Genomic DNA, 17,848 nt, shown 5'->3' on the forward strand with positions numbered 1-17,848 from the left:
GCTGTTACACTCAATTAGAGTACATTTTCCAGATCTGAAGATCTCTATGAAGATCTTGAAAGCTTGACCCTCTCACCAACAGAAGTTGGCCCAACAAAAGATATTACCTCCCCCACCTTGTCTCTGTAATATCCTGGGATGGACACAGCATTAACACTGCTCACACCTTCTACTGACATTTACCTCTGTCTGACAATGAGTATATATTGCAGTTACATGGTTGCATTCTGTATCCACTTTGCACAGATGTAAATGACTATACAAGGGCAAGGCAGGGGAGAATTCAGATCCGCATTTCTATGTGCCTAGCCCTGCTCCCTATGAAGTCAGTTAGAGTCTTTGCATAGGGAAAGAGAACACAGCTGCTTGATGCTACAGTGAGTCCTTTGATACAATTGCTTCACTTTGATAGGAAAACACATGGCTCTTCTTCTGTGGGCCTGCTTGACCAGCAACAAGAAACCACTATTTCATCACAGAAGCTTTCCTCCTGACAACTCTGAAGTGAACGTGAGCCATTTATAACATAAATGGAATAAGAGACAGAGGTGCACCCAACCCTCCCTGCCTTTGGTTACAACCTTATCATTAAGCTACTGGTTGGGAAGCTCTGCCTCTTTACCAGCTCCTCCCTATTGTGACAGCCAGGTGGATGCTGTTATAGTGCTCTGAACACCTGACCAACCTCCAGCCCCAGCCCCAGCCCTGCTTCCTTGCTCTTCCCTGTACACCAGAGCAATGTACCTGGAGATTTAACTCTGCTGGCTGGTGTTCAGGCAAGGCCTCTGCACTCTGCCATAGCTGTTAGTTAGGAGAAGCAAATCTCAAAGTCCCCTCTTTAGCAAGTTTCTAAATAATGGTGCACCAGCTAGCAAAGCTGGTCTAATACGTTACGTGACGAGCAACAGCAACGTTCACTGAATAATTTATTTGATGGATTATTTTTGGAGTATGAGATCCGCTCTGATGACCACCATTATTTTTGTTGAGTCAACGGGCCTCTTGAGGGCATATTCTCTAGAGCAGTGCTTCTCAAGCTATCTGATGTGGGGGACTGGCAATTTTTTTTCCAATGTGCGCGCAGACCGGTAGCCAATGGCTCGCAGACCAGCACTGGTCCATGGACCACCTCTTTGAGTAGCACTGCTCTAGAGAGAGAAAGCAACATTGTGATGGGTTAGAAAGGACATTTATAAATTAAATGCATGCTCCACTTGCTCCTCTAAACCCTTATGCAGTACATACATGGAAATCTAAGCAGCTAGATGCATACTCTTCCTGAGCGCACTTGTCTGTGCATACACAATCTGTCCCTTCCAGGTTTTTTCCATTAACGTACCCTCATATATTGTTATAAATCAAAATGAAAGAACAGGCCAGACCAGCAGAAGAGCAAGCAAAGGAAACAGATCATAGTCCATGTTGCAAAAGGCTGCTGCTCTAAATACCAGCAGTTAATGGCAGTCATGAATAGTGAGACTTGGGAGCATGTTAACCCATGACCCACTGAGGCCAGGAGCCGTGGGGCATGGTGGAAGGAAGACGGTAGAAAAAAAACAAGGTTTTTGGTTACTAATGGAAATAGGGGAAAGCAGAGAAGGGGTAGGACAGGAAGCAATCGGTTTAGTGTGCACCAAGGGAGATTCAGATTTAGATATTAGGAAAAACTTTTGAACTAAGGATAGTTAAGCTCTCGAATAAGCTTCCAAGGAAAGTTGTGGAAGCCCCGTCATTTGAGGTTTTTAAGAACAGGTTGGACGAACAGCTGTCAGGGATGGTCTAGGTTTACTTAGTTCTACTGGAGTGCGGGAAGATGGACTAGATGAACTCGAAGTCCTTTCCAGCCCTACACTTCTATGATTTTATGATTCAGGAATGAACTGATGTGATTAAACCCTTTGATGAATACACACTTAAACAAAAAGCTGATACCTAGTACGAAAAAGCAGGCAATAGCTTTGATTCCACTATAAGTTTTGGGGAATCAAATGTAAAAGAAATGGGACTACATAAAAGAAAACAGAGGAAAGGAAGAAATTGCACTGGATAGTATCAGGAGTTCTAAAGTGGAACAGATCTGTATGCAACTTCCTGTATCTATTAACAGGGTACACATTAGCCAGCTGACAATGCACACTTACAGGGTGTTGAGACACAATGCCGAAGGCAGAGTGCAGCAATACCCCTCTCATCCATAATGTGCCACTGCTTATTGCTACTGGAGCATGGCTCCTGCATTTGAAATGCCATTGTTTAAAAAAAGGTGGGGAAATGCATGAGTGTCAGGGGTTCGAGGAGAAAAATTTTGGCAGTTTTGTTCACAAAAATATTCCAAAGTTAGCATTTATTTTCCATTATGATTCATGATTCGATTCACTATTTGTAAGTATCCAGACAACTGTGTGGTGCTTGTGAAAGTGTCTCTGAACCCCAGAAGTTTCATAAAGTTAATACAAATAATTAATTCATCCACAAATACATACAGGATGAGTGTTATTCCTTATTCATTATTCTCCTGCTTAAAAATGTTTCAGTCACGTAATCAGGGAGCGGAAACAATGCCCTGTGACTTAAGCAACTAACCATACATTCTGAACATCGAATGGTCAAAAGAAGAACTTGTAAAGCTACAGGCTGGAAGTTATTCATCCAAACTCTTCAACAAACACCTATGAATAAATATATTTTGGAAAAGTCAAGATTGGTTCAGCAATGACTCGATAACTAAAAAAGGAGCTACATTTGTAAATAAACATTCATAAACAAATAGTTTCACAGGTCTAGCATGGAAGGAGGATTTATGTGACATATCCTGCTATGGAAAGCAGTTCACCAAAGACAACTTGGAAGAACTCCCTCCTTCCCCAAACCTCAGAAAAAACAAACCACCACATATTCCCAGGAGAGAATAGCCCCAAGTCCCCAAGAATCTTAAATCTCTTTCCCCCCCACTGGCCATCTTCAAATGACAAACAGTGGGTCATTCCCAATCCTGCATATACTCAATGTATTTTTTTGGAGCAAAGTGTAAATAGTTCCAGCAAAAGTGCAGCAGAACTGAAGTTTGTTTGCTCAATGATTGGTACAAACCAGGGGTGGCCCTAACTGGAAAAACAAATGGAAAGATTCCCCACTTCTTCACCTCCCCACTCCACAGTACAGCACTCCTGTCCTTTGACATGGGTTACAAGGAATACATCTTGTGAGATCCCCTTGTTAAAATGTTGAAGCTGAACAGACAGTGGGTTTCAGCCACCAATTGTTTCAGTACAGACTCTAATACATTGTTTTCAGGGCCCTTAAAGCACAATATGAATTTCCTTCACATGTAGCATGAACAACACTTGACTCCCGACTCAGAACTGCATATAGAAGGTGATTTCTCTGTATCCCATGATCATATCAATATATCAGCAGTGTCCTTAATAAACCCTGTATATTATTTTGATCTTGTGAATCAGTTCACAGGGCAGTCAAAGAATGCTGTAGCACACATGACAAGGCAGGAAAGCTGCCAGCTGCTGTTCAGCTGCAGGAGCAGCTCCCGTATGCATGAACAAACTGGCGCCGTACCAGCTTGGTATCTGACAATGGCAGATTTCACGCCTGCTTAGCGCTGCTGCAATTGCAGAAACTATTTAACATACAATAGTACAGTCACATGTAACAAGTTTAACCAAAGCTGCATAGCTTCCTGCTATGGCGACTGGTCACAAGAACCAAAAAGCTGAACAAAGACAAGAACTTTCTGTGTTAAAAACTTCTCCTAATCTGCCCTGTTCCCTTCTGAAGCCCTAAAAACTGATGAACAACGACAAGGACTAGTTGCAACTGGCCCAAGGCAGTGATCTAAGCTTTTTCACATCAAAACACTGCCAACACCATTAACCTGGGTCAGGTCAACAGTGTAAAGATATTTCACGTGTCCCACCCCAACTCCAAAATGACCTTTTTCTGTGTTGCGACCAATCCACCCCCCGCTACCTACCCTAATACTTATAAACATGGACTATGAAATTCACCCTTGTGCAGAGGTCACAAGACCTAAGCATCATTAAGTCCCAAGTAAGCCTCAAGGTATGATTTTTCAGAAGTGCTGACAATTCAGAACTGCAGGTAAAGTCAATGGGACCCAAAAGAGATCAGCACTTCTGAAATTCAGACCTTTGGTGTATTAAAGTTGGGCAGCCAAAAACTGTAGCACCCAATCCTATTACCTTGACTTTTACCTGGTCTTCATTTGTTAAGTCATGTCTTCATCTTGTGATCTGATCCACATAGGTGGATCCTATAGGACTCTGGATCCCAATGAAGTCAATGGGGCTCTGTGCAATCACAGGGGCCTTCATGCCTGGATCCAATTGCAGGCTTGACTAACTTGTTTGGGACAGGAGTTTTGTCTGTAAAGCACCTTCCAGACTTTGGGAATTGTATAAATATTAATAATCTCCAGCACTTCATATGCAGAAAAAGTACAGTTCAGAAATATGGAAATGAGAGATTCGAAAACAGAGCCTGCTAAGGAGTTTGCTGATTTGATTAATGTTGATTTTCAATAAGCCTTGGAGCACTGGGGAAGTTCCAGATGACTGGAAGAAAGCTAATGTTGTGCCACTTTTTAAAAAAAGGTAAACAGGATAACTCAGGTAATTATAGGCTTGCCAGCCTGACATCAACCCCGGGGCAAAATAATGGAGCAGCTAATATGGGACTCAATTAATAAAGAATTAAAGGAGGGTAATTAATTAAGATAAATCAACATGGTTTTGTTGATAGATCACGTCAAAGTAACTTGATACCTTTTTCTGATGAGCTTACAAGATTGGCTGACGAAGATAATAGTGTTTATGGAATACACTTAGACAACTTAAGGCATTTGACTTGGTACCGGATGACATTTTGATTAAAAAACGAGAATGATATAAAATTAATATGGTGCATTAAATGGATTAAAACGGATAGCCCTCAAAATATAATTGCAAACTGGGAATCGTCATAAAGTGGATGTGTTTCCAGTGGGATGCCACAGGGATTGATTCTTGGCTGTATGCTATTTAATATTTTTAAAATGACCTGGAAGAAAATATAAAACCATCACTGATAGAGTTTGCAGATGATCAAAAACTGTGGGAGATGGTAAATAATGAAAAGAACAGGTTGCTGATTCACAGCAATCCAGACTGCTTGGTAAACTTGGCGCAAGCAAACAATAAGCATTTTAAAACAGCTAAATATAAATGTATGCATCTAGGGACAAAGAATGGTAAGCCATACTTATAGAATGGGGGACTTTATCTGGGAAGCAGTGACTCTAAAAAAAGTTGGTGATCATGGTGAATAATCAGGTGAACACGAGTTCCCACTGTGACCAAAAGAGCTAATGTGATCCTGGGATGCATAAACAGGGGAATCAGGAGTAGAAGCCCACAATTCAAGAAGGATGGTGATAAATTGGAGAAGGTTCCAAGAAGAGCCACGAGAATGATTAAAAGATTAAAAAACATGCCTTATGAGCTCAATCTATTTAGTTTACCAAAGAGAAGAGTAAGGGGTGACGTGATAACAATGGATAAGTACCTACCTGGGGAACAAATATTTCATAATAGGCTCTTCAATCTACTAGAGAAAGGTATAATATAACACAATAGTTGAAAGTTGAAGCCAGACAAATTCAGATCAGATATAAGGCATAATTTTTGACAATGTGGGTAATTAGCCACTGGAACAATTTACCAAAGGTCATAGTAGATTCTTTATCCACTGGCCATTTTAAAACTAAGATTGATGTTCTTCCAAAAGATCTACTCCAGGAATTATTTTGGCTAAGTTTGGTGACCTGTGTTATACACAGTATGTCAGACTAGCTGATCACAATGGCCCCTTCTGGCTCTGGAATCTGCAAAAAGAGATCCATTATTATAAAAAAGGTTAGCTATCTAAATGGTCAAGCAAACCAAGACTAACAACTAAGGCTAGCCTGTGATCTTCCCACACCAGAGTATCCACATTTATGGTTTATGAATTATAGGAGGCCTTCCACCATGTTCACCCTCAGTTACCCTGAGTGTTCACATAGCTTACTTACCCTTCTCCTGCATGATTACCTTCTAGATCTTATGCCTTTATACAGTCAAACTGTCATTGACGGACCTTAACTTTTATCGTTATGTGAAATGAGAAATCTACTATCCATAACAGTCCTGGAGAGTGCTGGCCTGTATTTAACCACAAACACAGGTTCAGTACAGACAGTTGCAAAGCAGCTTTCTCTACTATACCAGTCATGTGCCTCCACTTTGCTCTGGAGATATAATCTCAGTGGGGTAGAAAGGGAGTCAGAGCTCTCTGTACACTTGTACACACTCAATTTTTGTCATGCCAACAGTGCTGCTAATAAATGTCAATTGTGGTGAGTCGTTTTGTGAGATGAACACTTATCCATTATGGATTTGAGTCAGATCTAGAAACTCATTTCAAATAGGCCAGCAAATCACGATCAAGTCACAAGTTTGGGTTAGTAAAGAGATTACAATCTAGCTTTTAGACAAAATGCACTGACAGAAAAAGACACTGGGAAGGAAACAGAGCAGGGAGGGGATGGGACAAGAGGACAAAAACAAAGGTAAGGTTATGAGGCTATTTAGGTAGGTAATGCACACAGCTTAATAGTTTCAGTAGGGTGAAAGTACACAGATCATGTGTGTGCTTACACATGGGCACAGATCATTGTTTGCACTCATTTCATTTTTCAAAAAAACTTGCTCAAGTTGTTGGTTTATTTCATCTTCCCTCTCATTTCCACCTTAAAACAGCATTGCTAAAATGTGCTAATATCTTCTGTTGATAGTTCTGGCTTTTCAGTTTGTTTTCTGCAGCTTTTTTCGTTAACAAATGACTGAAAAAGTCTAATTTTAATAAAACCACTATTTGGGATCAGCTCCTGAAATATCACCAAAAAAAAAAAAATCCTTTTGTTTGACAACTATATTTTGGAATATCTGAAATCACACTATAATCTAGTTAGATGGGTAGGTCCTGGATATTTATTTATGATTCCCTATCCCACCAAGAGTAACCTTTTTTCAGCAGTGAAAAGTAATGGTCAATGTCTCAACCTTGGGTAGTACAAGACCCCTTTCTATATGCCCTTCTACGAGTCCTGTAGTCAAGGTACAATATATGCTCTAACAATTGGGCTTCACCACCTCACTCCCTAATGGAGACATCCCTCACCCAGCCAGTCCCCAGCACAAGAGAGCCAAAGATTCCCAACACCATCACCTCACTCAGCCACTCCCCTAAGATAAGATATTTACTACTTAGCTTTAGCCAGATGGAGATTGGAGGTCTATTAACCTTAAGTAAAATTTACTGGTTTCAAATGCTTTGCAGGATTTGGAAAGGATTTATAGACTGCTGTAGCCAGAACTAAAGTGCCAGTGGAAGAGATATCCATTTTTGTCATGAGGGTAAAAGCCGTCTACATTGAACGATGGCACAATTATAGGGAGAGAGTAAGAACAGAAAGCCCCCTTGAGAAGTATTGGCAAGAAAATCTAAAAGAAAATACAGTTTTACTACCCTAGCAGCCATAATACTCTTAAAAAGAAAAGGAGTACTTGTGGCACCTTAGAGACTAACAAATTTATTCGAGCATAAGCTTTCGTGAGCTACAGCTCACTTCATCGGATGCATTTGGTGGAAAAAACAGAGGAGAGATTTATATACACACACAGAGAACATGAAACAATGGGTTTATCATACACACTGTAAGGAGAGTGCTCACTTAAGATAAGCCATCACCAGCAGCGGGGGGGGGGGCGGGGGGAGGGGGGGAGAAAGGAGGAAAACCTTTCATGGTGACAAGCAAGGTAGGCTAATTCCAGCAGTTAACAAGAATATCAGAGGAACAGTGGGGGGTGGGGTGGGAGGGAGAAATACCATGGGGAAATAGTTTTACTTTGTGTAATGACTCATCCATTCCCAGTCTCTATTCAAGCCTAAGTTAATTGTATCCAGTTTGCAAATTAATTCCAATTCAGCAGTCTCTCGTTGGAGTCTGTTTTTGAAGCTTTTTTGTTGAAGGATAGCCACTCTTAGGTCTGTAATCGAGTGACCAGAGAGATTGAAGCGTTCTCCAACTGGTTTTTGAATGTTACAATTCTTGACGTCTGATTTGTGCCCATTCATTCTTTTACGTAGAGACTGTCCAGTTTGGCCAATGTACATGGCAGAGGGGCATTGCTGGCACATGATGGCATATATCACATTGGTAGATGCGCAGGTGAACGAGCCTCTGATAGTGTGGCTGATGTGATTAGGCCCCATGATGGTATCCCCTGAATAGATATGTGGACAGAGTTGGCAACGGGCTTTGTTGCAAGGATAGGTTCCTGGGTTAGTAGTTCTGTTGTGTGGTGTGTGGTTGCTGGTGAGTATTTGCTTCAGATTGGGGGGCTGTCTGTAAGCAAGGACTGGCCTGTCTCCCAAGATCTGTGAGAGTGATGGGTCGTCCTTCAGGATAGGTTGTAGATCCTTGATGATGCGTTGGAGAGGTTTTAGTTGGGGGCTGAAGGTGATGGCTAGTGGCGTTCTGTTATTTTCTTTGTTGGGCTTGTCCTGTAGTAGGTGACTTCTGGGTACTCTTCTGGCTCTGTCAATCTGTTTCTTCACTTCAGCAGGTGGGTATTGTAGTTGTAAGAATGCATGATAGAGATCTTGTAGGTGTTTGTCTCTGTTTGAGGGGTTGGAGCAAATGCGGTTATATCGTAGAGCTTGGCTGTAGACAATGGATCGAGTGGTATGATCTGGATGAAAGCTAGAGGCATGTAGGTAGGAGTAGCGGTCAGTAGGTTTCCGATATAGGGTGGTGTTTATGTGACCATCGCTTATTAGCACCGTAGTGTCATTTGCAAACTGGATACAATTAACTTAGGCTTAAATAGAGACTGGGAATGGATGAGTCATTACACAAAGTAAAACTATTTCCCCATGGTATTTCTCCCCCCCATCCCACCCCCCACTGTTCCTCTGATATTCTTGTTAACTGCTGGAATTAGCCTACCTTGCTTGTCACCATGAAAGATTTTCCTCCTTTCCCCTCCCTGCTGCTGGGTGATGGCTTATCTTAAGTGAGCACTCTTCTTACAGTGTGTATGATAAACCCATTGTTTCATGTTCTGTGTGTGTGTATATATAAATCTCTCCTCTGTTTTTTCTACCAAATGCATCCGATGAAGTGAGCTGTAGCTCACGAAAGCTTATGCTCTAATAAATTTGTTAGTCTCTAAGGTGCCACAAGTACTCCTTTTCTTTTTGCGAATACAGACTAACACGGCTGCTACTCTGAAACCTGTCATAATACTCTTAGTATATTGTAATTAAACCACGAGATTGTGCATGTCAAGAAAGTAATAAAACACCCAGCAAAACCACTGCACAGAGCTTCGCCAATTTTCAGATGCTGAGCCAATAAGAGAGTAGCAAAGAAGTTAACACTATGTAGTACTGTATAGCCTCCAAACAAGGTGCCTGTGACTCTTCAATAGGAACTTAGTGGATCCGTGTGCTGGTGAGACTGGATATATTAAAAGGAATTCCGTAACTAGAAGGCATATGGAGAAGAGAATGTCAGGAGCTGGTTGGGTTTGGTGTGCATGCACACACTAAGATGTAGATAGAGATTTTCAAGTGTCTAGTGACTTTGGGTGCTTTAGCTTTTGAATGCCCAAACTGCCATACCTCAAACAGATGCAATTTCAGAAAGCGCTGAGCACCCACTGTGACAGTCTGTATCCCAAAATAGTAACCTGGAGCCCCCTTATTCACCACTGTGATAGGATTATGATATGTGTTGTACAAAGTATGCCTTTTGAAGTATCAGTTAAAAAGCCTTGATCTGTTGATCATCACATGCAATTACAGTATATACGATTCAACAGGGTAGTAAAGTTATGAAGTATTGTAATACGTTTGTTTCAGAAAAATGTGGTAAGTGGGAAATGCCCACAGGTAGCCTTTCAGTGGCAACAAAGGAGCAACACACTGACATGACAGATTTATATCTAGATTAGCCAGAGAGGTGTTGATGGCCCATCAAGAATTGATTCTCCCAAAGATTCCTCAGAGAGGGCACATACACAATGGGGGCTACCTAATCCCTATGTCCCAGCTAGGATCTTTCTAGTACCTGGAGAGAAAGTACAAAGAGAAAGTCAATGACATCACCACTTGGCCTCTCTCCTCCCCCATCTCAACACCTGGAAAATCGTTTGGAAGACAAAGACTTTGAGAGATTGATCCCAGGCTGAGAAGAAAATTCAGTCTGTGTATTAAGAACTGTGAGCTGCCTGTAACATCTATTAGGGTGAGAAAAACTGCTCGATTCAAATCTTGCTTAGTCTATTAGAATTTAGACTGTGATTCTATTTTTATTTCTTATGTAACCAACCTTGACCTCTGTACCTAACACTTATAATCACCTAACATCTATCTTTCTGCGGTTAATAAATTAATTTTTATATTTTATCTAAGTGTGATTTTGATTGAAGAGCTTGGGGAATCTGCTCAGATTACAAAGGCTGGTGCATGTTCACTTTCCTTTGACAAAATGATGGACTAATTAATGAGCTTGCACTGTTCAAGAAAAGATCTTGAAACAGTATAAGATGGGACATCAGTGGAGTGCAAAGCTGGGGAGATTTGCTAGTGTCTCTCTCTGTATAATTCATAAGTGGCTGATAGACCATTCATGCAATTTTAGCTGGGTGTGTCCTTGCATGTTGTTGACTGAGTAATCACAGCACCTGGAGGAGTTTTGCTGCTTGTCACTAGCCCAGCATTGTTAGAAACAGCCCAGGCTGGAGAGTTAAGGGGGCACAGCAGTCCCACAGTTCCAGAGTATACCCTGGGGATATGTCACACCATCTGAAAATTAGGGTCCTTTAAAGGTGTGTCAAGTTAGACACCCAAAAGCAGAAAATACTTCAAATCTCTAATCACATATGAAAATCTTGTCCTCCATTTTTAAATCCAAGTTTGCAAACGGGGGGAGGAGTTGGTTCCTCAGGCACTTTTGGAAGCCCAGATACCAGTACTAGTCAAGTTCTTTTTTGCATCTGAATTTGGATGGAATAGTTTATTTCAGATATTTTATTTTCCCCATAGTTAATTCATGCCTCAAGACTGAGATTTCAGCAACATGCCTGACAGAAAACCACTATGCAGAATGAGGCAACTTGCTTACTTAGTTACTGCAGGGGATATGCCACACCTGGGCTTCATAGTCTGTAATAGTTTCCAGGTGCAATTCAATGCGCTAGTTTGATGTATGACCTTGCTGTTTGGTTCTTCCCTCACTGAAAAAAAATCAGTCAAAATCTTGAGTCAACAGCTACCACATTTAAAGACAGGAGAAAGCTGGAAGCAGAGCTTCTTTAATGAAAGATGCTTGGGCCACCTCCATACTGGGAAAGTTTACAAAAAAAACCTCTACAGTTTCCGTTTTGCTACTGTTGAAAGAAACGAGCCCTAGTGCAGAGTACCAGAACCAATTTTTAATCAGAGTTTTAGTGAAAAGTGCTGAAAATATCTGTACAACACCTAGCACAGTAGGGTGATGACCTTCAGCTTGCAGGCAGTATTGCAATATAAATGTTAAATCATAAAAACTGAACAAGTGAGATCAATTTCCCCAATAAAGACAAGAACTTTACCTCTGGAAGTTACGTTCTTCCAACAGACATTTTAGTTTTGATGTACTGCGAGAATTTATTTCCTGGACATTGGTGCTACGCAATCATGTATTTAAAAATTCTCTGTATACAAAGGTGAGTGCAATATTTTTTAAAAAATCTCTATATAAAATTAAGATTTCCCCTCCAAAAAAGCACTGTTAGAGAACCTAGTACATGAACATGAAGTGTCTATTATCAGTCTAGCCTGTAGACCAACCTGGACTGAATGCTCATCACTGCCTTATAATGGATATTATGTTTTTCTTCTCATCGTTAAATCAACATTAAGTGCAGGAGATAAGGGGACTGTCCTACTTGACTTTCCACCTTAATTCAGCAGAAAGGAAATAAGTAGAATCAACATTAACCAAATTAAAAACAATTTGTTGCTCACCCTGCAGCAATTTAATTTTGTATTAATTACCGTTATGTACATGAACAAAAAGTTTCATTGAAAACAAATGCAGCCTTAGAAAATCTGATGAAGTTGAGTAAGATATTTGGGAAAAGCAAGGCAAAAATGGATAAAGGCTGGCTCAAAGAGGGCTTACCAAGCAAGCATCAAAATAACTTGTTCACTAAATACATGTTCCCTCCCACCCTATTGGGGAATTATGGTTTTTGGTGTTCAAAAGAACCAGGACAATCAATCAAGCCCTCCATTAGCAGGGTCACAGGCCAGATGCTCCTTCCATCATGCACGAACTATAAAAATCAAGAACATAGTCAAAAGCAAGTCCCAACTATCCCTGACCATTTAGCAAGAGTATTTTGTGCAGGCTTTTGGCTTGGTTCCATGAACTCTCCCCTCTCCTTTATCCAGATGGGCCAGTGTGGACATCACTACAATAGATACGCAGGTAGTGGATTTTATTTCCAAAAAGTATAGGAGGTATGGAAAAAGGGGTGTTTACAACCCAGATGGATTTTTCCTTTTCACTCTGAAAGGCCTTTACACCCCCATTACAGATTTTACATCTACTGTATAACAAGTTGCAAAAATGGGCACTTTCATGTTCTATTAAATATATCTGGATTGTCAAATGTAGTTTGTATGTACGTTACACCTTTGTATAATATGGTATATGGAAAATAGTTGTCTGAGCTGAACATCTAGGTTGTTATGAAGTCCCTGCTATGAATAACTGTAAGCATTTCTAATGCATGTACTGCTGTAGTATCAAGGGGCACAATATTCATTTCCATAGTCAGCCTGGAGTGAATCCAGAAATACGTTAAGCAAACTTGATAAACAGACATTTGTTCTCAGATTATAGAGCAGCTTATATTGTCCTAGCTATCTGAACTCAACTACAGCGGATGTCAGGGAGAATAGGGAACTAGAATTAAAGTAAGATGTACTATACAGAAGTCAAGGGAACGAAAGGCCTCTATGACAAATGGCTAGCCCCGCATGCTTTACAAAGTACTTAATTATCAAATAGCTCAAGTCTCACATCAGGTATTTCAGCATACACTGAAGAGGGCTTGCCTCATACTGTATAGGTGGCTAACAATATCTTACACGTGCCTTGAAGAAGGCACGTGTAAGCAAGAGGCCACTGGTTATATACTACTGACTGATTGAATACAGATATTACGTTTGGAAAGTAGTAGCCCAGAGGCTGGAGCCAATATAATCCTCTTTCAGTGTAAGAGATCAAACAGGTCAGAGTAGTGAGATGTTCTCAACTCCAGCCCAGTCAATTGGGGGATCACATCACAACACATTTTTATCATTAGGCTTAGGGAAATCTTTTGTCTGTGTCAAGCGTGATTAGTATCTATTTGATGTTCTACAGAGTTTAAGATTTACCTGGAACATCTGGGGTGGGATTGGAAATATGCACAAAACACCTTTCCCACTTCGGCCTGCTCCTCTCCCTACAATTTTAAATTAGCTTATTGAAGCTGAAAGACCAAGTTCCCCATAACAAAAGCCACTGCCAGAAAAGGAATGTATCAGCCCAAAAGATTAGTAGGGATGGGTCACAGGATTTCTCACTCAGTAAGGGAGATTTCTCATAATTGTTCTCTAGAACTTGAGGTTGCTGGACATACCCAGAAGAAACAAAACATTTAAAGATATTGGTCACTGGGTTGATTATTCAGCAGCCAAAGTTCACACTTGTATTATCTATAACGAGTAGGTACTGAATCTAAAACCATGCAACTGGCCAATATTCATTATTTGAAGTATAATGGCATGAGATTCTGAAAAATGGGCATGAAGTTGCATACCTAACGTGTGCATGCAATTAACTCTACATTCATAAGAATTCCTTATGAAAGCATGGCTTATATGGGAGAGTTCCAAAGCTTTGCTCTTGGGTATTAAACTTCAAGGGAGTCTTGCAGTTGTTAATCTGCCCCATGGGAATACTTGTATAATTTGTTTCACCAGAGTAATAACTTCTACTTGTGAGTGCAAGGGCTCCAAGCTAAGCCCTTTCTGCTTGGAGAGCAAAAACTTTCCACTAGATCTACTACTAAACACTAGCCTGTGGATCGGATAGAAGATGTGCAAATAGCCACTAACCATTGAAAACATCTTCTTAGGGTATGACTATACTACCCGCCAGATCAGCGGGTAGCGATTGATCCAGCGGGGGGTCGATTTATCGCGTCTAGTCTAGACATGATAAATTGATTCCCAAGCGCTCTCCCATCAACTCCTGTACTCCACCAGCACGAGAGGCGCAGGCGGAGTCAATGGGGGAGCGTGAGCAGTCGACTCACTGCAGTGAAGACACCACGGTGAGTAGATATAAGTACGTCGACTTCAGCTACGTTATTCATGTAGCTGAAGTTACGTAACTTAGATTAAATTCCCCCCCCGCCCCGTCCCCCAGCATAGACCAGGCCCTAGATACTGACAGCATCACCTACTACACTCTTGTCCCTATTCCACTCCAAGAGCAGAACGTCACTGCCAGTGGGTGTCTTGGACCTATGCTACCTATACAGACACACATGGCCCCACATACACATACCTGACAACCAGCCACAGCAGCACTACTAACAGTTAGATGGAAAGTTATTTCTGCTATTGAAGCAAGGGCAATTAGATGCATGAAAAGGGCTGGAGCATACACCACCACCACAGGGCAAGTCCTGCCCAGTAATGGAAAAAAATCCTTTACTGGCCTGCAAATTATATTTGATTTTTTTATTCCTGAACTTCTGCCTCAATTTTCTATACTTAGTTAATTTAAATATAGAAAAATAGCAAAGCCCATTATTAAAATAGTAAATATAAATAAATAGTATAAGGGGAATGTGTCTTTCCCCCCATGTGGGTTACAACTAAACATTTTGCTCTGTAGATTTCAATAGCTGCCAAAATACAATTCTCTACTTACAGCTAGTTACTATTCTATAGATCAATCAGGACTATGAAATGGACTGTAATAGTACCCAGAATTCTGTGTGGGGTATAGCTTATCCGTTTTCCATGGTGGATCATAACATCATACAAATGCTTAATGTAACTTTAAGTGTTTAACTTAAATTTGCATTAGACATGGACCCAAACCAAAAGCCCAGTTCTGAATACCATAACTTGCTGGGAATGTAGACATAGATCTGAAATTCTAGTTTCTATGGTTGGTCAAGAATTCTGGTGGGGTTGCCTTCAGATATGAACATAAGAACTGGGTCAGACCCCAATAGTCCATCTAGCCCCGTCTTCTGAGAGCAACCAATGCCAGGTGCTTCAGAGGGAATTAATAGAACAGGTACTCATCAAGTGATCCATCCTCTGTCACCCATTCCCAGCTTCTGGCAAAACTGAGGCTAAAACCACCATCCCTGCCCATCCTGGCTAATAGCCATTGATGGACTTGTCCTCCATGAATTTATCTAGTTCTTTTTTGAACCTTGTTATAGTCTTGGCCTTCACAACATCCACTTGCAAAGAGTTCCATAGGTTGACTGTGCGTTGTATGAAGAAATACTTCCTTTTATTCGTTTTAAACCTGCTGCCTATTAATGAGACAATGATAATGAGCGGAGTCAGTTGTAACACACACACACACACACACACACACACACACCCAGATGTCCAGTTTAGAGAACTGAAGCTGAAATGAAGACCCATTTGTTTTCACAGATTTAGAGAAAAGGCAAATGGAAAGCTGGCATTGATTTGTACCATCACACTTTACCTTACAAGGATTAGCATTTTCATATTTTCCACTGAAAGGACTACTTGGCTTTTCTGTCCTCCCCATAAACAGAATGTTCTATCCTTAGATCTGATTTAAGAGAATAAAATCTTATTTTTCCATGTTTTAAAAGGACTTCTAACTCCTGCTATCTAAAACAAACCTTTCATTTTTATAGCTTTGCCTAGGCACATAGTAATAAGTCAAGGCTAAGCTGGTGTTTCAATCATTAACCACATTTTTCAGCCTTTTACAACTCCGCCATAAAATTTCACTAGAAGATGCAATATGCATTATAAACTGTACCCAGATTTTGTTCCAGGATGTAACCTACACGCTAAACTGAATGCCAAAAGTTCAACGAGTTAGGAATCTCACGTATTTATTTTGGTAGCTCACTGCTTTATCTCAGCAAACTGTATCTTGGGTTGGCACATGTCTTAGCCAGAAGTACTAGACACCTCAAAGCGTCCATTACCAAGTCCATTAGTGACAACAGAAAGCTCCTATCTTCCGAGACAATTGTGGCACTGTCAGTTGTAGTTGCTAATCCACTCAACCCTAAACCACTAAAATATGTCCCACTATAAAATCTTCATACAAGCTTTATACATGTCTTGACTGGAAAAAAAGCTAATGGTATTTTCTTAAAACTATAATCTCAAAGTTTAGATTTTCTTATGCCCAATACATCTTTAAATATAGTTTGTTGCAACTGGATTAAGCCCCTTTACCCTGTGTGTTGCATGAGCAAATCTATGTTAATCTATGTTATTAAAAAAAAATTAACATTTCCCAGTAATGTTCACTTGTTAATGTCCACGTATAAGAAATAGGTTTTGTCTGTGTTTGTGCTGGAAATGGACTCAGCTGTTTTCGGAAGTCTTACATCCTCTGGTACCTTCTGAATTACAGAAATCAGTCAAATATTTAGGCCAAGATTTCTAGTTCCACACAGTCCTATAATATGTGTTTATTACACTCTGCTAAAGTTGCATTGCCTATTCAAAGAAATGACTGGTTTAATTTCCAAGAAGAGAGAACCAGTACCAACTGTAGCCAAAAGGTTGTTCACAGAATCCCTGGGAAGGATTACAGATGGCAGTTGGCATACTGACTGAACTACTCAACTATTTTTACCATTGCTCATTCAGAATCCAATTTCACCTTCCAGACTACAGGACATGTGCAGAAGCAGCATTTTAGTATCATCCACAACACCCAAAACAAAGGCTGACAGCATTCTGTACAAATTCCTCCTTCCATCCTAAAGAAAAAACCCCTGCCCATTTCCCGCCCCCATCCAAAAGAGTCACTATCAGCAGAGACTCAAGCATGGAAAGAATCATAAATTTCATAATTTTACAAGCATGTGAAAATGGAATATAATGGAAGGTTTATTTGGGCACTATGCTAATATATAATCTAAAAAAATAAGGCCTTCTCCAAGAAAACTGCATGGGATTTATCTTCCTTTAAAGAAAGGCAAATGTGGGGGCCCTAAACTGGTTAGCCACATTCCTTAAGATAATAAGGATTGGCATGTTTGTGAGAAAGCAAAGAATTTCTCTAGCATTATCAGATACGAATAGTGGAACGTACAAGCTAGAACTGCCCAAGGTCAGTTTTAAGTTACACAACTTCATTTTGGCATTTGTGGGGGTTTTTTTTCCCCAGACAATCTTGTGAAAAAATGCATGTTGGAGCCCTGCCCTTTTGGCTTGGGCCCTCATTCCCTTCTCTGGAAGGCACACCTCCCTTCACATAAAAGCGTAACGTGACCCAAATAGCATGTTATTATAATTAAAAAAAATAGGAAAGGAAGATAGCAAGTTCACACAATTTAAATGAGATCATCACATCATACGCCTTTGTTTAAACAAAAATCCAAGTTGTTGACTGCATAAGTGATGGGCAAAAACAAACGAACAAAAAAAACAAAACAAA

This window comes from Dermochelys coriacea, chromosome 10, assembly GCF_009764565.3.
Source record: "Dermochelys coriacea isolate rDerCor1 chromosome 10, rDerCor1.pri.v4, whole genome shotgun sequence".
Lineage (NCBI taxonomy): Eukaryota > Metazoa > Chordata > Testudines > Dermochelyidae > Dermochelys > Dermochelys coriacea.